Source organism: Trichoplusia ni, chromosome 14 (assembly GCF_003590095.1).
Source record: "Trichoplusia ni isolate ovarian cell line Hi5 chromosome 14, tn1, whole genome shotgun sequence".
Lineage (NCBI taxonomy): Eukaryota > Metazoa > Arthropoda > Insecta > Lepidoptera > Noctuidae > Trichoplusia > Trichoplusia ni.
The window spans coordinates 10,868,201-10,891,603 of NC_039491.1; the positions used below are offsets into that span (position 1 = coordinate 10,868,201).

General features: G+C 34.8%; 1 long non-coding RNA gene across 1 annotated transcript; it reads right to left on the minus strand.

Moving 5' to 3' along the window:
- Positions 1-4,147: 4,147 nt before the first annotated feature.
- LOC113500900 lies at positions 4,148-22,762 on the minus strand. The gene is made up of 3 exons (XR_003401242.1): positions 22,583-22,762; positions 13,180-13,299; positions 4,148-4,515 (listed from the first exon to the last, which is right to left on the minus strand). It is a non-coding gene; the product is annotated as an uncharacterized LOC113500900 (long non-coding RNA).
- Between the last annotated feature and the right edge of the window lie 641 nt (positions 22,763-23,403).

Sequence of the window (23,403 nt, forward strand, 5' to 3'; positions counted from 1 at the left end):
TCATTGTGCTACGATTAATTGCTTTTAATACTTTCACCATCATAGTGTTGCAAACCTTTAGTAGATATTTAAACTGTTATCTGTCGTGTTCTAAAATGTAATTGACCTATAGTTTTAAATATTGTGTTTACCGACTTTACAATTTGCATTGACCTTTGGAACGGTTAACCTTGGCCGTGTCATGACGGTCAACCATTTTAAACTTACAACGACATTTTTATTATAGCATATCCTTCTCTTAAATCCGAAATCTAATAACACTGCTATTAATTTATTGCATAAGATGTATTAATTATGAAACTACTTTCATAATAGCTGTTATTCATCTTACAATTAACAACGTCACGTAGTTTTGCTAGCTAATGTACCACGCTGCCTAGACTGCCCCATCTCGATAGCTACTTAGTGCTGAATCACCGCTTTCCATTTTAGTATGTTGTGTTGCTAACGGGATGCCGCAGTAACAGACTGGATTCGGTCAATTTCTAAAGTTACCAATTACCGAATTCCAGGGTTCAAGTTCAAGTCCAAGTTTGAGTCTCCAGCTTCAAGCCTCAAGTTCCAGCTCAAGTACTTGTAAGCCACCGAGGCTGCGTTTTCTACTCTTCTTCTTCCTCTTCGTTCCTGCCTAATGTCCTTGACGCCGTCATCTATCGACCGTCAGGATTAGAAACGTTCCCGCCGAAGACCTTGCCTGCCCTTGAGTCTCCGTCGGTCAGCTGCTACCCGGGAAGGAGACCGCGGACCCCTACACATCCGGATACTGAGGCAGGATAGTGGTGTTTCTCTTGCGACCTTCAATTCCTCGCGTGCTCGATATTTTAAAACCACCCCCAGCTCAACCGACTATTTGTTTTTTTTTTAAGAATAAATTGTTAATCCAATTGTTACCATTTTTTTTTCCTCACAAGCCTATCTGCCTAGAACCTACGTTACAGTAGTGCTGGGCGCATGTGTCCGGGAGTCATGTCGATTAATAAAGTTTACAAGATGAAAGCCGTTGAGCTGTTAGTCGCGATGCGTTCCAGAAATAAAAAGCTGCTTTAAACTCGGCTGGGGATACTTACGGCGTGTAGTGTCACCACGATTTAATTAAGGATAAAGACAACTAATGTGTACTCGAATTATTTGAAAATTATTTCAACTTTCTTTCATTTTAGTATTCTGAAGGTAAATTCTATTTTTTATTCATAAAGAACATGTTATACAGATTACATTAATTTATGGATTATAATTGAATAATACCATAAATTTTAATTAACCTAATATCTACTTCTGTATTTCTTAAAAACTATTTAAGATTTTTTTATAAACAGTATTTATCATCTACGCCCTACGGCTATAAACATGAATGACCAATATTTAATTAACTAAAACCCACCAGACAAAATTTACAACCGGCAATAAAAAAGAAAACTCCCAAACTGCCTATCACCAACGAAATATGTCTACGACTCTTGTAAAACGTATTGTATAAACGACAGTAATAATTGTCGCCCTACACGGCCGCATGAAATATACTGCGTGCAACTAATAGGTAGAGCGGGCGTTAAGGAGCGCATAAATTAGCCGATGTTGTGACGGCCGCGACGCACCGGCCATCTGTTTGTCGATATGTCACGGCGCAACACTACGCATTTATATAGAGATGTTTATTTCACAACTGAGAATAATGTGACGTGTATTTTTTACGAGTTTTTGTTTTTTGTTAAGCTTGCACCTGTTGTTGTCGGCAAATTTAAATTATTGTCGCTGAAATTTTTAACGTAACTCCATATTTTATTGTGATGTAGGGAAATGGGATGTGTGTTAATTCGTGACGTTAAATAAATACGTTTGAATTTATTAATGTTATTAAATAAGTCCTGCGGTAATGTAGCTTGGAAATATGATAAATGAGTCGCACAGTAACTAGATTATGAATGTTTAAATTTGTGACGCCGCTACTGAAGCATACATAGTTTATTATGTGCTCGTACATAATATTTAATTTCTTGCCTGTAAAATATATTGCGTTGGCACCCCTTAAATATGATGTGATATAAAGTAAATAAATCATTTCCTATCCAAATTAGTGACATTAAAATTAACTATTTAAGTAAGAAACTTATTGATTTATTTATTAGGTAACCCAGTAAGGTTGGTATACTGGGTTAAAAATAAGTACAATTTCAAATGCGTCAATACTTCCAAAAATATTGCTTTGTTTCTGTTTGTCGCTCTATTTCATAAAACATGGGTTAATTCGAATTAAGTACCTAAGACACTCCAAGAAGCGCAGGATCACCTTACGTAGTTTTGTCTCCGTAACTGCAATTTTTTCCCAAATTAGCTAGTCAATCTAAAACTCTTATATCAAATCGATATAATATCATAAGAACGTTGTATCAACTCTATATGATGTCCTAATCCCATAAGTAAGTATTATTTCTGATCTCCGGGCCCCATGCGATGATGTTTGTGGACATTTGTTCGGGCATACTCTCGTTTTTTCAGCTCCTTAATTGCTAAACACATTTTAACGTCGGTAAGGGCGAGGTTATGTCGACGAATATAAAATTATTTAAGCTTTTGTTGGTGAAATTTATGAGTTTGAAGTTCGTGTTAATGATGCTATTATGTAACTGGTATGGTAAGAGTACGAGTTATTCATAAATATAGCTGTTGACTGTATGTTGTATTATCTTGTACTAGATATGGGTAAAGTTTTGTCTGTGCTTTTGTGTGAAGCAAGACTGCTACTGGTGTGTGGATGCGAGACAATGTTACTCGTCATTCAAATGGATTCTCGCTTTTACAATTGCAACAACCCTGATTTACAAGCTCATAGTACAGACACTGATTTGTGAAATATTTACGAAACAAGATATATTTTTAAATAATTTCTGACATGAAAATATCAAAACAGATTCCTAGAACGAGCAGTGTACATAAATTCCGTGTAATCGTGTGTTTAAAATTCATATATTACTTAAAACTGTCAGTTATTTGACGTTTTTCAGTATTTTCATACAAACAAGACGATAAATTGAGGATGTAACAAATTAAAATTGATTATGTTCGCACGTCGAAAGAATTACAAATTGACGTAATCAAACTAATTTAATAATTGGCATGGCAATAATATGTTAACTACGTCCGTTCTTAAACGCGTAATTCACCCGTTCGTAGGTTATAGCGTATCGACATGAAACCATTTTAGTGCACGTGTCTTAAAATGCTGCATTCATAGAATAAACATTAGTGCTAATTAAAAACTATGTAAACGTTATTTTTATAGCTTTACTAGGGGAAAGTTTCTAAAGTGAGTATTCACCACAGTGTTTCTTGGTGATGTAATAATCGCATTTTATACTGGTCTTAAATAGCCAAGGACAACGAAAAAGCTTGGTATTAGTTAAATTAGACTGAAAACTATAATTCTTGTGGCCTAAAAGACAATAAAATATTACAGCGGAAGGCTCTTGATAAATGTACATGATATTACGAAAACAGAAACCAAACGACTGAAGCCCCGCATTAATAAAAAAAAGATTATCTCGAGTGTCTTAAAAATCGAGTGCCGCCTTAATCCTACTGTTCTAAACAAAACAGTGGAAGCGATAATAGACATCTTGAAAAATTCTCGAACGACGATAAACCAGTTAATTTGTTAACTTTAAATAAAGTGCTCACCACAGCTAATAGTAAACACATGTGGGACAATATGTTATTGTCAAGTAATTTAAGAAATAGTCGTTTAATAATATTATGAACAATTTGTTACATATTTTACAGTTCGGGATTGTTTATTTTGGACGTAAAGAGTTGTAAATTATGTTTTTATTGTGTGTCGGCGTCAGGCCTTGGGCGCGATGTCTTGTTTTATGTGCGGTGAAGTGTGCTCGCGCCTGTGTAACTGGTATTAAACCAAACTATTTAGACGCTAAGAAAATACAATTGTTTTAATACTAGTCTACACTGTTGAGCATAGTACCATGCAAGTCAACCGTCTAATCATTATTTAAAGTCACACAATGGACTACAAGAGTTCTAGGTATCACAAACTCTGTGCTCTTAAACCTTGGATTCGAATTTATATTTCATTAAAAATAAAATTTTACAATAAATACTTACTATTAAATTTAATCTAGACAAATTTATTACAAGTAAATTATTAGTATAATTATTTATTCAATATTTATTACGTTTTCGGATTTTATCTTAGCTGAAAAATAGCACAAAATAAGATAGTAATAGTTTTCTTTTGCGTAATATTTAAACGATACAATTACACAACAACTGAAAGAGACAAAATACTCAAAGGCCAAAAATAAACGAAAGCCGCACCACAATTAGCTGGCAACAAATCACCAATCCATTAACAACGTGGAAGACAAGACAAACGGCTTGTCAGCAATGAGGTAACAATTATCCCGGCATCCCGGCTCAGTCCCGGTCCCGGGCGTCGGGGACATCCCGGGGGACGCGCCGGGAAGCAAACCCATGAAGCCAGGATCAATTCCTCGAGACTTGCTGAAAAATATGTAAGTTTTAGTCAAATGTTAGAGCTATTAGTTCCGTGGTTTTTGCGGTATGTACCTAATGCAGATGTTAATTTGATGATATTATCTACATAAATCTAGAAGCTTTGTAGCGCTATTCAAGTAATGAAAAATAACTGATATATTAAACATGTACAAAAGTTAGTGTTCACTAAAATCTATCTACAAAAGATACGTGTTAATACATAATCAGTAGGTAAGTAACATAAGGTACATATAACCCTGTTACCATATTATTCCTGCCTCAGCCCAAAAACAAGGACCAAAAATGTACTTCTAAATATAACCTCTAATCCCCTATACAGCATGCTCTTATTACGTCACTAAAAACGGAGACGCTGACCATCAGTGTTTTGTCAACAATGGCGGCCAGTCATGATGGCGGACACACAGACAGTCATCGTTGTCAATTTAAATGAAATTGTAAATGGTGACAGCCGCCGTCAGGGCCCACAAAAAATAATTAATGACCCGACTAATGAATATGAGTAGGGTCGGCAGCGCAAGTTGCGGTGTTAGGTTGGCTGTGGTCGGTTGTACTCTGTGTTGCTGTTGTTTTAATTACAGTATCATTTGTTATGGAATTAGGTTGAGGGTCACGTTCTGGCACAATTTTAAGCATGAATTTAAATGTTATTATGAATTGTATTTTCTTTCAAGTTTGAGTTCGTTATGAGTTACAATATTTTTGAGAAAATTTAAAATATCTGTATAAACACAGTCATCAGAAGGTTTTCTGCAGCTTAGCTAATAGCAGGTTTATTTATATTTGCAAAATAAATATTGCTTATGTCTTTCGCTGTCTACCATACCTACATACATTGTAATTAGGTTTAGCATTTAATAGTTATACGGATACGGAAACTGTAATAACATATAAATCCTGAATAGATTGCTTACAAACTTTTTGTTGCAATCGCGGCCTAAACTAGAATATAATCAGGCAAATTCCGCATCAAAATCTTCATAACATCAAAATGCCAGACATCTATATCGAGGTATGTTTTTGCCCTCTCTACCACTCCCTTGGGTAGAGTTAAACTTGATTTATTCACCTCATTTCCGCTCCTTGTGGTTGTTAGTCGACCGGGAGCGAATTAACCAAACGATTCATGTGACCTTCTGAATGTTCATTTGATAATGTACTACTTTATTGACTACAACGTAATTGAGGAAATGTTTCATGTACTTCGTTTGTTTGCCAGCGTTTTTTTGTGCTACTTTGTCAATAATAACTTCATTTTTTATATTTCTGGTACTAAGGAATTTAATACTTGTATCGCGGGGGATTTCACACACATTCAAGTCATATGTTCGCGGATTACAAAAATGCTTGTGCTACGCGGGGTTCGAACATGCGACATGGCGCTCGCTGTGAGTTTCTCGTTTGCCACTAGGTTATGCCACTAATAACTAGTCCATATACTTTTGGTCTTAATTATATCATGACTATTTAATTGTTTGTGTCATGTAAGTCAAAATATTTTTAGCATTGTTTTTTTTTATATTATCACTCTTGTTTCAAGTTGTAAGTTTCATAAATATATTATTTCGTAAAATTTTCTTTTTACATTTGATGATATTATACATGTAACTGTTTGTTGTTCCGAATAAATCAAGACATCATTGAAGAAAGCATTTATAAAAGCTGTCCCGTATAAACTTTGTGTCAAAATTCGGTTAATAAACAATTTCGATATCAGTAGGTATTCATGACAAAAATTAACCAATGAGAAGTATGAGAATATTTTTGCGGTTATCAGATAGAGTGAAACCAGATTTATTCGCTTGGTATCCATTCCTTGCGGCTGTAAGCCGACAGCTCAAATTAAACGATTCACGCGTTACATGCAGATGAACAGATAATTAAAATGTGATGTGTTCATTTATTAATAAAATTAATATGTATGTATCTTTGTATTAGCTGTTGCCCGCGACTCCTTTCGTGTAGACTGTAGTTTACAGAGGGAGACAGACAGACAGAAATTAATAATATTGGAGCCAAATTTCAAAGCCGTAGTCCATTCCAAAATAAATTTCTTACATCCCTTTTTTTCAGTTAAAATGTAGCGTAATATTATGTGCTTTCTCAGACTAGAATCTATGTATCAAACTTCATTACAATCCGTTCAATAGTTTTGGTGTGAAAGCGAGACAGACAGACAGAGATATTTTTGCATCTATAATATTGGTACATTTTGAGAAAAACCTTTATTAAATAATGCTTTGTTTTTGTTCGTAGATCAAAGGATCTCGGTAATTACATTCGTTTTGTTTTGTTCTTGATATTATAATTGGCTACTGCTGTATAAAAATTATAAACCATTTTTGTGATTTGTTTATTTTTTAAACGGGCATCTAACCTAAGTACTTTTTTTTACAAAATAATATTGTATATTAATTTTCATAACGGTCGTTTGAATTTTACTATACTGTTACTTTCAAAATTGATGAAAAACTGTCTCCTGTATCATAGGTCTCACCTAGCTCAGGAGTCAGAGTTCCTTATGTAAAATCTTTTCATGTCAATAAAATATTATTATTCCATATTATAGCTGTATATTCTATCATTTAATAAAATGGCCCGACTTTATAATCTCTTTAATCCAACAAATGCAATAAACATTTCGTTTTACTAACACCTGAGTCTAATGTAGTATTATCATTAAACTGCGCTGAAGTTCAATAAATACTCAACTAAAAGCTTAATGAACATCCAATCTAATCGCCTTAAAGACTTCCAAAGACATATTATTATGTAAAATAAATTACAAGCAAACACTTTATGTAGACATAAAACTCTTAAGATATGCAACGAAATAACCACAGGTGAGATGTCGCAAAAACTTAATGTAAAAACTCCTTTACTTGTTTATCGATAAATGTGTACAAGCTTAGCCCGCGGCTACACAAGCGTGGAAGTCGGTTATTACGGTAAAAAGTAGCCTATGTCCTTCTCTGGATTTCAAGCTGTTTTTACACCAAATTTTATCTGAATTGCTTTAGCAGTTTACCCAATATTGCGTTTCAAACAAACCTATGCATTTACAATATTTGTATGGGTTGTATTTTTTGTCCGTTTCCTCCATAAAATTCCCATAAAATGACACATTGGACAAACATCGAGTTTGCATGCGCTTGCGCAGCGCAGCATGTTATTTATCGTTTCCTCAAGTAAAGGAAGAGACCACTTAAGTTTTGAAGGCACTCAGCATTAAACCAGTATTGAAAGTCATAAGTTAAATTTGCAAAATGTTTTTCATGCATGCTTAATCATTTTACTAAGTAAATGATGCTTTTAAGTTGTTCATTAAGTTTTTAAACCGTATTGCGGTACACAGTAGCTTGTGTATTACATGTGTCGACTTGTAACGAGCTTATTTTATTACAATCGGTCTACTTACACTCTCATTACCCTTGCGCTCACTAGTGATAAATTTAAGAGAAAAGAAATGTAGTTTCTTTTTAGATGATTGATTTGAATAATAATAATTGTTTGTGGTTTGACAGGCTTGTTTAACATCACGTTTTCGGGGGAGGCTGTTAATTTTAGTGTTACTGCGGGGCACAGTTTGTTGATTCAAATTTTTGTCAGTATCTTGTTTACCAACATATGCCTTTCAAGAGAAACCCACATAAAATTCAAACTGGGACTTGTCAAAACAACGAGTTAAAACCGAAAATCGTCACATCCTGAACCCACTAACAAGCGGCGAACCTGAACAAACACACATCTGAAATATCGAGCCCTCCAACTATCGCACAAATTGTGCCTTTGTACGCAAAACTAACACCACCAAGCTACTTCAAACCAAGCAAATTTCAACTTTATCCTCCTTATTTTAAAGATGAATTAGGTTATATTGAAGGATTTATTTCTTAAGTGCCTGTAATCCAAAGGAAGCTGCGATTCATCACGTATGATTCTGTTTGTCTAGATGTCTTTGAGCTGTCGCGGTCGTAAATACAAGTGATCTCTTAATGTCTTCAGGCGGTTTCCAAGGCAATATCTGGAAGTCTTAATAAATATAATATTATTGTATTTTAAAGCTGGGATTGCCATATTGTGTTTGCTTGGACATCTTATGGCTTCCCGTCGACTGGTAACGGAGGGTTTACAAAGAGTTCATATAAGGAGAAAGTGTGATGATTTCTGAATGTTATATGAATCATGTTGATTTTATAAGAGGGCTTGAATTTTATTTAGAGATTTGATCTTTTATTCATGTTTCTTTCATTTATATGCTTAGAAATTAAGAGGATAGTGATTTTTCTTAAATAGACCTTATCTCTTGTTATTATTTCAAATTCAATATATTTCTTTAAAATTACAATCAAGATTTTCAGTAACTGAACCCATATCTAAATTGGCAGCTGGCGAAATGACCGGCAAAAAAAGTTCAAACAAATCTTTACTTTGACAAGCATTTCTTGCTATTCCTTAAGACACCCCAGTGGGCAGGTGACGAGAGCTCTTGGCCAAAAACATTTGTTGGTTTAAACAAAAAAATATTCAGCAATTTGTTAGTAATTTGACGCCGGCGCCAGTGCCCATTGACCATAAAATTTTATCAAGGAAAAAAACTGTTTTACTATACAGGGAACTTTTGCATGTGATTTTTATAGGACACTATAGGTTGTAAAAGTTTATGCTTTCAGTTTAACGAAACACACGTGGTCGTTTTTGTGTATTTTTAGTTTTATGTTCGCGTTAAATAATAATTAAATGCATATTAAGGTTAGGATAATAGCAGTGTTATATTTCATAGCGCCTGGTATTTTAGCTTAGAATGTATTAACACTTTAAGATTCTGAAAAAAAAAAAATGTTTTACCAAGCTAAAGCTAGTTCTTTCTTATTTAATATAAACAAGCTACAGGTGTTATGATTAAAAAAGCAATGTTTTTTTCATATACGACTTTGAGGGAATACCTAAAGTCAATTTTAACAAGCTTTTCACAACCTACAATAAAAATACAACAACCACCAAACAAGAAAATCATTCAATAAACAAAACCCCATCAAATATATATAACACGGTCTCAATCGTCAAAACCAACAACTGTCTGTGTCGGACACATCAACAAAAGCTTTCATACAAATCAGGCTGCAAATAATAAATAATTTATGTGGCTATCTGTGAAAGGGCGTGCCGAATGACGTTTACACAAAGAATGAAAAATGACGGCTGTCATAGTCGAACCGAGCCACACGTAGGATTAGTGAGCTTGAATAATGCGTATTCTGTTTGAATGACTGTCCAAAGTGCTATTTTTGTAGGCAAGTAGCTAAGTCATGTTTGTAATGCGTTCTAAGAAACTGCTGCTGGGGATTACTTGTTATTTGAAGTGCCTGTTGTTGGGCAGATATTGATCGCGTAATGTTTATTGATGGGTTTCGAACTGATTATCACAATTGATTGGTGATTGTGACAGTACTGTTTGGTAAGACTTTCGTTTTTCTTGAAGACAACGATAAGTTATGCTTACCTACTTTATGCATGGCGTAAATAATAAAAATACGTGGAGTAGAGTGCTAAATACTCTTAATATATTAAAAAAAAATATCGTGCCTTCGCAGCCAGTTGTAAGGCCACACAACTCCAACACGACAGCAAACATCCAGCAGAACCTTTAAACATTTCACAACTTTTAATACCATTTCCTTTTTTCGCAAACAAATGGCGTGAAAAAACTGCGTTTTCGTATGCAATCAGTGCGCGTACATTAATCAGCGGCGGTCAGACCTGTCAATCAGGGCCCACTGCGCTGTCGTTGGTAACAAGTGACGGTTTCTGCGTGTACAATTTACGAAACGTTTTGCGTGCTGCGAATCGTTTTTTTGACCAGAACTTTTGGAGAGTGACGCACTGGGTCCTGTTTTGGAACAATGTTGCGAGGGTGTTACGGAATTTTTTGATGTAAATTTGTTAAGATAGAACACATATATACTCGAAAGCTTAAAATTGCGACGATAAAACTAGACTTTTGTAGCCACTCCTTCAGAAAGGAAAACCACTTTGTACAGCTTATTATATCGTTACCAAATACCACAATTTTATGAATCAGAAATAGCCTTGGCTCTACCACAACTACACATAAAAACTATAAACTTTCTTCTACAAAAGCCGATACAAATAAGTTGGTAGTAAGTGAGTGGTTCCACAATAACACATTTGTACCATTATTCTAATGTATCGTACCCAAATAAAGTAATAAAAGAAAATAACGCGACACAAACTTAGTAATTTCCATGTTGTTAATAAATAAGTTTTCTAACTGAACTGGTAATAAAATTATACAGAATGTTGAGATGTTTATCGTTGCACTGGTAAAGTCAATAAAAAAAAATAAGGTCAATATGGGCTTCTCAGGCGATGGGACTTCATGACTGTTTTTACTTCTATTCTGGTTAATGACGACCTTTGCTTGGATGTAGCATGTTGGATATCTGAACTGATGAACTTCAAAGGTCCGTGGAAGAGTCTTGAGTTAATGGTGAGGTTAGATCTGCGCTTTAATATTTTTTAGTCATTTTACTGGAAAGAGTAATGTTAATTCTTAAAGTTTTCTCGATTTTTCTTTAAATAAAAACAATTGACTGAACTCCTTTACAAACAGATTGTGTTTGCAATACTGTTGAATGAGTCAGCTTTGACCTGCATTAGGATTTACTGACTCATGTGTTCATTCACGTGGGAATGTGTGAAAGCTTCTAGAATTTGATTAAATGTGTTCATTGTTTTTGAGCGCGTCCCTTTTTCATACCCAAAAGAAGATTTGTTCGTATAATTTATGTAAAACTAGCTGTTATCCGCGACTTTACTCGCTCGAAATTAGAAATTAAATATTTAAATGCACAGCAATGCCATCTGTCGGAAAGTAAAATAAAATGTTTGGTTATTCTCCCGGGGGTTACACAATTTTCCGGTCATGGGCATATTAATGTAGGGTAGGTTTTACACTTTTATGTTATAGAGGCTTTATGACTCTATATTTTATTGTGTAACTTTGACCCTTTATTGAGTCAGAATCTCGATAGAGAATGAAAAGTCTTGAGTAATTAAAAAAGCAATTATTTATACACTTTATGAGTTAGTTTTAAATCGGATTAGATTGAATAAGCGAGGAATTTAAATTAAATTGCGTTTGAATTTCTCAATGCCACGTTCTATTTTTTCATAATTTAATTTTTAACTAACGGCGTCGCTCGAATGATAAAGGATTTAGGATGAAAACTATGGATATTCGCTATCGAATCACTTTCGTTCAAAAGAAATCCTTCCTACAGAAATAGAAGTTCGGAAAGAGTGCCCAATAATTCAAGCTTACAGGGCACTGTGCGCCACTAAAGTTTTATACTCAAAAAGGGAAACTGTTATGGCCTGAGTGAATTTGCTTGAGTCGTCCTGTCGTCGTGGGCTCACCGAGCTCATATACATTTCTCATAAACTTCAACTTGTGTAGTTTGAGCAACTATTTACAATCGTTCATATTTCTATAGTGTGATATTTGATTAGAGATTTAAGGAGTTCAAAATGCCCTCAAATTCTTGTTTATGTAATTGTTCGAAATTTTCCAAATAAGGAAAAGATGTTATAAAATCTTGTTTGATTCTGTAATTGGAATAAAGAGATCAAAAACAATAATATGCATAATATATTTTATGTTTGTAAGAATACAATTTTCATAGCCTCAAGAGCAATTAAGCTTTCCAAATTAATACCACAAATCACAGCACCCAATTTACTCACACAAATATGCAAACGCCAAACCGAAAGCAAACACTAGGTATCTCATCCCTCTCCATAATCCCATATTATTAAATCGACCAAACTTATTACAGTCATAACATAAAACATCCCTAAACAATTACACTGCACCCGTCGGGGCATAAAGTGGTAAGTGGGGGTATAACGGGGGTCGGGTTAATACGGGGTTACATTAACGTCGCCGTATCAGAGGTATTAATAGACTATGATCGCGATAGACCCGCTCGCCGTGTTTATGACTTAGGAACGGAGCGAGCGCTGATAAATTTTATGTGTAATATTCAATGTATAGGCTTTTTATCGGTGAGTGGTGGGTTAATTTTTGTTATGCGATCGTTATTCATGATGGCACTTAAGTGTTTATTTTTGTATATGAACAGAAGGTTATGGAAATTGAAGCTTTAGAAGATACAGGCTTACTCTTTGAGAATTAATTTTCGTGTCATGAAAGACAACAATTTTTGTAAGATGTCATTTTTTTTTAATTATGAACCACATCTAAATTTTAAAAGATAAAACCATGTGTCTACCAAATCGTTATTTTATAGTAACATCAGACATGTGTTAAAATAATGGTTTAAAAATATCGAACGGCAAAGATGACATTTCGGCATATCAATCAATAACTAAAACAAAAAAATATCTAAATATCATGTCAATTATAAATGTACTGCTAGATGTCACCATCATTAATGCACATCAAACAGTTCATAAAAAGCTGCTTATACAAGAAGCAGCTCCTTATCTATAAGCCCTAAAAAAACTCAAGCTCAGACCGTCGGCATACAACATAACGGGAAATGACACAACAGAATTCAAATTAAAATTACCGACACACGACAAGCTTTTTTAATTGTCACTTACCACTTTTATGTAAATCCGCGGTGACGGCTCCCACTGGGTGTCAGCCCGGGTGACGGGCGACAGCGCTGACAAGTGACAACCGACAGGGCGCCGTTCACCGGGCAATTTGCGACCGACCGGCTGCAACGGGAGAAATATTATTTTACTTGTTTTTTTAAAACGTCGCGGGACAGTGTGCGTCCCGTCACTCATGTAGTGTTAATTTCATTAAGCTTCGAATTATTTTGGTTTGATGGCTACGATTCTATGGTTTGGCAGGTTTCTGTTATGGGGACTATTGTTTGGTGTTGTTAAATTTACAGCATTACGGTCTTTGGATTTAGATAAAGAGACACATCTCTATCGCTTCCTGTTAAATAACAAAAGAAAAAAAAAACACTGTTTTGGGACTATTACATTGGACAATATTACATTGACTTGAGGAGAGAGTAAAAAAAGAGCTTAAAAAATAAGGGTAGAAATGCACCTGTAAACCATTAGCTATATCTGTGTATTAGCTGCCACACCAACATTCGATAAGTTATCCTTTCAAAGCTATCTAAAACATAATCCATATCTCTAACCTAACTCGAATATAAATATTCATAGCCAAGTGTACACACGCATTAACAAATCTAATCTATCCTTGTAATACCATTTTTGAGCGTCCATTCAAATAAATTCCTTAGCGAACATCCTTACAACACATTAAGCACTAAACATTCCGTATCTAAACTAACACACAATAAGGCCTTTCACACAGGCGCATTCCGGTATCTGGAACGGGTGCCGTCGAAACGGTCTCGAGCGGTGTCTTTCATATTTTGAATACTTACTCGAGTTATAAGAATTTACGCGACGCTTACTCGGGGGTAATGGGTCGCATAAAATCTTATGACCACTCAACTCTTGTGTATTGACTTTTACAGCGGCACCATTACCCGCTATATTTTAAGAGGGGTAGCAATTCGCATTTTGCGGGAGCGGTGCGTCTGTTATTTGCGATGTTTATTTTCATATTTTTTTACTGTTATCCGTTTTCTGTTGATGTTATTTTTGCGAGTAAAATTGTGGATAATAATGTGGGTTTGAATTTAGAAATCGGTCGGTCGTTGATGACAGTCATTTGACGTTGTCTATTTATACTTATTTTTTTTTATTATGATACTCTCATTTTACTTAATTTTGGGCACTGATTATGTCAGTCGTTTTATATTCAGACTCGGTTAGGAATCAGGTTGTAGAGTTATCATTTCCTTTCTCTCAATTGTCTTTCACCAGAACATTTATCACCAAATTTATTTTGCCAAACTCTGCTCTAGCTTACAACGAAAAGCATTACAAGACACACTAAAGTTTAAAGCAAACACCTACCTTCCCAAACTCTTCTCTCGTGAACTGGCACCCCACCCCACACGTGTTTACATGTCGCCATAACAATAAGTTAAATAAACGCCCTTTGCGCTATCGTGACGACTGCCACGTTTGTATTGCATTATGTTACGGCCGCACTAAAGGAGCCTCTTTCAAGGAATGTAGTTTTACGTACGGCTTTATTGATTTAGGAGTAATAAAAGGTACGTGCGTCTAGTACAGGCGTATTAGGCTTGACGATTATGTGTTGACTATTTTGTACTTGAGCTAAGTAATAGAAGATAATCTTACGCTAAGTTCGTGCTTATCTATTAATAACTTTCAGGTTTGTTTTGTGACAACTACAGATTAGGTGTTTAATTTAATGTGAATTCGAAACTACCTACTGTGATCGGTTAGAAATAAGCTTGACTTGTCTAGAAGAAAAAGTTCTTTTTAATGTAAGTCAGCTCTTGACTGTCACAGTGTAAGAAAAACTTTTTTGTTCTAAAGCCTGAAGTACATATCGATTTTTCAGCTTTCCGTTGCCCGATATATATGCTGAAAGTGCATAATAAAATTACTCATAGTTCATTATGCATTGTTAGTTCAGTTGACTGAATAATATCAATGATAGCAACTAGTTTGGGACACAAAGGTTAAACACATACTCTTTAAATAAACAGGCCAATCAAACAACCCGGAACCAACAACAAACATTCACAATTAACATATCGCCACATAAAATAACCAATATGAACAACAAATAAAACAAACAATAAACGTGGAATCTATTAACAATAAATCATATTGTTCGCTAGAACGCAACGATTGAGCAATAAATATCAATGAGTTTAATGTTCGGGCGTACACGCGATAACTGTCACCCGCCATGTTGAATCGCCATCTTGATTTATGACAGTTTATTGTAAACTGTCAATAGATGTCGCGGAGCTATGAAAGGTGGGTAATTGTTTTCGATATTTGAATAGTTTTTGATTTTATGAATTAATGTTATTTATGATTCGCGTGCATATAAATTTGATTTCCGATTGCCTATTTCTTCTATGTAATACTTACCAGTATTTTTCTTGTTTTAGATGCCGATGATACGGTATTGTTTTATACAAAGCCAAGATTTATTTACCTATTAAAAAGATAATAAAAGGAAATGTATGTGGTATGGTAGTTATTAAGTATACTATAAGTTAGTACTTGTAATTTTGAAAGTAAAAGTGGTCCCGACGAGTTAGATCAAAAATGACTAGCGAGGTCACAAAAAATCATTGTTTTAAACACTATCATAGATAAGATCTAGTCTTCATCGATCCGGTGACTGGAAAAAAGTAACTTGTCAAAGGTCACAAAAAAAGAGTTTTCCCGACTTTCAGCAAAACTAACCTTATCATAAAATTACAAAAAATGTCTACAGACAATTTTTTCTTCCTAAGGGAAAACTATATTTTTTCTGACATAAAATATACTGTTATATTATCAAACCGACGATAATAAAAATGATACAACAGAGTTTTCTGGTAAAATTTCAAAATACATTTTGCATGCATTTAAATTGATTTTAGTCCTCGAAGTTATAAACTCGGAGTCAATGACAGTAAAAACGTATAGATCAAAGATCACATTAGTTATACACGCAAATGACAGCTGTCAAGCGATCCGCGTTCACCTATAACTTATGTGGAAATCTTACAGATGTGCGCATTTATGCATATTTAATGGCATTTTTATGCGCATCGAGTAGTTAATTACTTAGTTTAGCTAAGGGCTTGAATTGTTGATTATGCAAAAATGTTCTTCATTGTAGAACATTGTTATATTACGTTTTTATACTTCTATATCGTTCCGTTTAAGTACAATTTTACTAACCCCAACGAAAAAAGAGAGATGTTATCAGTTTCACCTGTCTATGTCTGTCTGTGGCATCAAAGTTCCAGAAGGGATTGAGCGATTTTAATGTATTTTGGTTTGTATTATAATATAGGTATGCACCATTTAATAAAACTAAATACTATTCAACGAATTTCTTTATAATTCTTACAGTGACATGATGTTCTTACACTCACGTTTGTTGCTACCGTCCATCTAACCTACTTCCAAATCCTTGTAGTTTCTATATACATATACAAAGGAACTTCTTACTCAATGTAGTTTGATGATTGCGTAACAAACGAACAACAAGTCGTCGATGCAGCAGTCAGCGTCAATTGAGACAATAGATATTCTATGAGCGCCGATGTTCAACTGTTTATGAAATTACCTTCCTATGTTAATGGGTCAATGAATTGTCACGTGCTTGTGTAATGGGGAAATATATGTACTGGTATTTTTTTCATGTGTTCGAAAATTTGAGAGAGGTAAGTGGAAGAAGAGTGGACTTTGACCCGTAGTGGGACATTCCAGGCAAGCCGAGAATGTAATAATAATAATCTAGATAATATATCATAATCTTTATCTGCGTAACCTTCGGACCCATTTTAGTGGTCTAATTTATGTAGGTGTTTTAATAGACGGAAATATACTGTAAATAGTTCGAAAATTAAAAAAGTTTTAGAAAATCTGTGGTAATTATTTAATATAATTCTGCTTAACCTTTTGTTCAACCATTAAGCCACTCTTGCAATATTAAAATATTTTTTATCATTATTAAAATCATACAATTGGATGCGGCAAGCCGAAGACGGGGCTGATGATGATGATGATGATTAAATTCATACAAACTAAAATCAGACGGACTGAAAGCGATGCCTATAGTGCCTTTTTTAACGGAACCCTAAAGAGAAAAACAAACATTCGTATCACCTAGCTGCCTCTTAATCTGTATGAAGTCGTCCTCAATCTTTTAAAATCCTCGAAATAAGATTTTAACACCAACTTCAAATAAGATGATAATACGCTATAAATACGCGTGACTTAACCGTTGTATCATTTATTGACTTTGTTTTGATACGGATTTATACAATAAAATTATGATGTGCCAATACAATTACAATAAATTAAATAATAAACTTATTAATTTATTGACACGTTTTATTATCTCTGCAATAAGTAACAATTATTTATTTATCAATATTCTTTGTAATTTGTTATTTTTATTATTTCATTAATTTTAATATTTGATAGATAATATTCTAAGTGAGGATCAGTGTCCTTATCGTTAATAAGTAGCAGTCTGTCTAGAGTAGACGCATTAGATATGTCTACATGTATTACAGAACACTAAATCTTATTAGTTTTAGAGGTTTGACCTAAAGAGTAATATTATTACATTGATTAGACGGCGATCGCTTGTTGTTGTTTTTTTACAGCTTATTTGAACTGACCGCTTACTTTCGCTAGTCAGTTGTACTTGACCATTTTTTTTCTCATGCTTAATGTTGAAATATAAAATTCTCTTTTAAAAGACACTGAACTAATAATATCTTTCAAAATTACGTCTTAAGAGTTACAACTTAGTTAATTGTATTTTTGAAAACTCACGTATCCTCAAATAACGTATAGTTTGTAAGTTACCTGTAATATAGTCAATGGTTGCCTTCGCAATTCTTTCAATAACTTTCAAACAAATCACTCAGAACGATGACAAAGAACAAATATGATTCTCCTATCATATGAAATGTTCCTTCACCTTAAAACAAGCGGTAACAAGTCGCATCGCATATAACTCGCGCATATTCCGATACGCTTCAATTTATTGATGTTGCTCGAGAATAATTGCGTAGTAGCCTGATTGATGCGTTCGTTCAAGTTGCTCGTAATTCATGCAGAGTGAATGCCGTCAATGTATTTGTGCTATTTACATTGTTAAGTTCAGATATTAAATAAATATGATGGATGTTAAGTAACTGGTTGTTTTTAGAAGGTTATGAAGGAATCATGTTTTAATTGCGAGTATATTATGAGCTGTCTAGCGGTGTTATCTGCGCATGATAAGCCTGTTGCTGATGTTAGCAGGGTGTCAACTATATCCACTTCGATAAAGATGTTTCAGCTATTTCTAAGTTAATAGGTGTCTAAGAGTAGATAATTAATTACGCCTTTGTGATATTGGTATGATTAAAGTTGTACAGAATAATTGACGGTGTGATTTTTAACGTAATTATAATTGCACAATGTTTATTGTATCATTGTTACGAGTAAATAGCACATTGTGGAATACAGTATCTCCGATTTTCTCAATTTATCCACTTACAATTGGTAAATTATAATGATTTATATAATGCAACAATATTTCAGCAAATTAAACCATCTGAGGTTATTAGATGAGGTAGTTAATAATTAGATTTAAAGTAGAAGATAAGAAGAAAGTTAAAGAGTATCATACGTACATAATATGTACATGGTATATAACTGTTTTTTTGTCTATCTTACCCTTTCCAAAAACAATCTCCCCTTTTCCAAATTGAGAATATTAAATTTTAAACTGTCACCGGGAGCTGGCTTCGAAGTTTTTCTATTAAATTTTTCATTAGGATCTGACAGGACATTCATAATGTTCAGCGTTTTGATGAATGGGCCCCGACAGTCGGCGAGAGCTCGCCTAATGATGTTTGCTTAGCTTTGATGCATTCACGCTTAGTCAGATACTTTGTTTTTTGTTTGAATGACTGCATAGATAACTTAGTGGTTATAGGTCGCTGTGCGCGAAGTGTCGTGTGTTCAATCGCCAAGACAAGCATTTCTGCATGTCACTTGAATGTTCGTGAAACCCTTCTAGACACAAGAATTAAATTACTTTGTACGGGTGTGGTTAAAAGAAAGCTATGTATCTTCTGTAACGAAACTAAATTATTGCTATTTTTTCTACATAGTATAAAAATATAAAGTCCACTTTACCTATCAATTTTATCATTCTATTGTAAGTTTCTTTAACCCTCCAGAGAGGTCGTCATACGAACGAAATTCCAAAATAATATCCTTCTTAAAATTAATGTACGCACATATCTTCATACCAAACCACTCTATGCTGCAACAATTTAATACAAAGCATAGCCTTATCAGGACAACATCGCTACAAGTATTCCAAAACAGTTTTTATTCAAACAACTATAATTAAAACTACAGCCATCTTACACATTATAAACTGGCATAGTTTACGCAATATGGTTATGCCTGACAAATTTCATGATAAACAAGGTCTTATTACCTACCAAATTTAAACGAATACTATCGCAGTTGTGGAAAAGAGAGAGAGCTATATCTTTTGTAGCGCGTTGTCCCGCTTTAAAAACTGCAGTATTCTTATTTCCCGAGGTAGGAATAGGCTCCCAAGGCCTATAAAAACCTAAGTTATTCAGTGTAAGAACAAAAAATATGCATAGCTATTAGCCGTAACATTATAACTGTCTTCATGTAGTTAATTTGCAACTTTGTTGATATGATTACGGATTGTTATGTTAATAGATGTTAGACACGCGGGACCGTTTCGTTTGTTATTAATTTATCGATTTTATTTCACTCTTATTTTGAATAAGTCCTTAGATGCATAAACAGGTGCTTAAAAAGGTGTGTATGTATTTTTCGATTATTTTTACTTCGGCGGTTAATTTACATTATTAAATATTAAATCATCTTAACGGATAGGAAAAACATCTGTATTGCTGTGGGAGGAAGAACGGATGGAACAAAAAACAAAATGTGAACCTCTCTTGATCTGCTCTTTAGCCCTCAGCCCTGAGGATTACGACGCAAGAAGGAGAAGGATCACTTTTGAGACGAATGGAGGAAATGTTTGCTCTGCTATGGGACACAAAATATCTAGGTTAGGTACTCAAAAAAAAATACATTTACGTTAAGTCACGTTTACCACCTCCATAACCTTTTTTGGTAAGGCTGGAGATTGCATAGACATTCACATCCTTGCTGGGGGAAGTGGGTAGTGTCAGACTGACTGACTAAACCTGAACCACCGTTCAACGTCTCCCGAGTTTTGTCCGGTGCTTGTCAATGCGTATCAATTCTTCTCGCACATCTCACTCATAACCTGACATGCAAACAGTAGTTGAATTCAACATACTGCCCTAAAAGTCATAAAAACAAAGGGATTAAAAACTAATATTTATTTCCATAGCACTTACATACATTCATTAAATTGATATCTGCATTCAATTCTAACATAATATTAGTCTAAAGCAACGCACACATACACAAGCACACACACAACTAAGGCTACATCAAAAATACAGTGGAGCTAGCAACGGGAACAATAAAGTCACATTTAATACAATTACCTACAAAATATATTAGTGTTTATTTTGTAAGTCGGCGCGAATGTTTGCTACGACTGTACTCCGTGTATGGCGCGAGTTATAAGACCTAGCGAATTTTAAACAGCGTCTTATGAGACAAAAATTCAACTACATTAAACTTCATGAATGTATGGTAGTTGTTAATTTGGATTTGGTATTAGAATACCGTAATTGTCTGTATTGTTGCTTATTGAAACTGAAGAAAATTTCTCGATACATTTTTAAACTTTTCCCTGCATTCAGTCATATTTGGATTTTGATTCTGTTGTTGTATTGTAATAAATGTAGTGTATTTGTGAATGTCATTAAATCGCTGTCGCTTATCGCTTGCCCTCCCCGCAGCTTACACACGATAGCTATAAACATACATCAATGATATTTATGGGAGTCATTCGCTAAAGCGTGTAGCACAACGATTACTAAGAACCAAACCGTTAAGGCAGTGGCGACGATTTGTGACGAACTTACACCAACAATTCTTTTTTTAGTAGACAAAATAACGTAATTTACCCGTGAACGATGCCACTTTTGGTAGTTCGCATTTTTTATGGCCACGCTTTTAGATTTACTTTGGAAGTTTTGCTAAATGTTGGAATAAGGCATGTGCTTTCATCGTCGGGGTGGTATTTCAGGGTGTCGGGCGCGCGTTATGTTTTGATGTATTTGTGCTGTAGCCGCAGTTGTTGACGTGGCGAATGGTGCATTTGGCGCTTGTGAAGTTTTAAGTATGTTATTTAGATTTATGGTCGGTTTCGTTGCACTGACGAAGATTTAGGTGTTGAATTTAGACGGTATTGCTATACAACTGTAAGTTTAGCTTTTAATTAACGGGCTTTCGATATTTATTTGCCTTGTATGCGTGTTTTGGTATATGGTTTGCTATAAATTGCATTATTTAGATATTCTAACAGAGTGTTTACCTTACTTGGTATTTCTTGAAGACAATCAATAATTATATTATAAATTATCCCTACCACACAAAAATAGTTGCGGCCAACTATAATTACGACAGTTGCTTCATTTAAGAACTGTCACTTAATCTTAGTAAACGACCTCACCCATTTTTACTTTAAATTAACCACGGAGAAGAATTCCTTACATTTAGCACTCACAAACTGAATACCAACGCCAACACCGAACCATTAGTTCGCTGTCACATCTGTCGAGTGTCGCGGCGCGTCACAAAAACGCGCGATGTCGCGACGATCGCGCGCGACATGTTTACGATCGCGACGACAAAAATATCGCAAGCAACGATTGTCCGTCGATTGAGTTAGTGCGGACCCTGTTCCCGACTAATTTATCGACTTGTTAACTGAAAGCAACGCGAGTTACGCGCTTAAGAAATAAAATTGTCGCACAGTTTGTTTTTGGGTTTATTACTGATTTTGTGACTGGATTCAAATGGGCCTGTGTGTTAAATGATGTTGATTGTTTTATGATGTTGTGTTTATGTTTGGAATCGACTAGTATTGAACGTATAATTGAAGATTTATACTAGTTTGGGTTTACTAACTTTTGCCAGAGGCTTTGCCTTCGTGAATCTTAGTAATCGCTTTAAGATGTAGCCTGGCTAGGTCACCAACCCTTACCTATGCTTATTATATTTAGCCTGAAAGCGTTACAGACAGAAAGGCGACCTCACTTTTCAGTTAACAGTTTTAGAGTCGATGCAATTGAAATCACATCACCCTCGTACTATCTACGACTTACTCATTAAACATTCCTTTACCTTTCACGAACCAAACTTCTCCAATACCGTCTCAAGCTCATCAAATCTCAAACTTGCCTCAGCCGTAACTACATACCAGGTATAACATATCAGCACACAGCAGTTGTAACAACAGAATTCAATCAGGATATCGGCGCGAGTTTAGCTGGCGTCGAGTCGCACGTCGGGCGAGCGCGCTGCCGTCGACACCCGTCACTTGTTACTGCACCTCTAACAAGCCGCCGGCTGTAGCTGTATGTGGATGCGACACATTGTTTAATTTAATATCAATATTATATTGTTAAAAACTTCTTGAAATTCAAATTCAATTTTTCAATTGTTAACTGTTTTTGGAGTATAAATTTTCCTGACAGGGTTACAAAAGGCTGCTACCACAGTTTTTTGACAATGTTGTTTATTGAAATTCCAAAATGTATATATTTGTTATCTACTAAAAGTAGAGGAAACGAGGCTATTCGCACGTAAAGTAACAACAGAAATAAATATTCTTCCTATGAAATCTACTTTAAAATTATCAAAAGAGACTAAAAAGAAATATCAGATATAAAAAAAATGTACATAGTGTTGTACTTGCACTTGTTTTGAGGCACTTGCTTCTGTTACAATGTTGCAATGCACGTGATCCCTAGAAGCGTCGTATCCACACTACACTAACAACGTCTTGAAGCTAAGACGCTTGTTACTCCAAGTTTGCATTCAACCCCGGTTCACCCCCCGGGGGATCGGCGGACAATGTGGGTGATTTGTTGGGTGACACCTGCGTAATGGGATACGGTTTGTATGGAGGATATGACGTAAACAGATGTACATGGAATGCGGATTATTATGTATACGTCACTGCCTTGTGTCAAGTGATCTTACGTAGGAGCGTGAATGAGTAGGATTGAATGTGAGGAA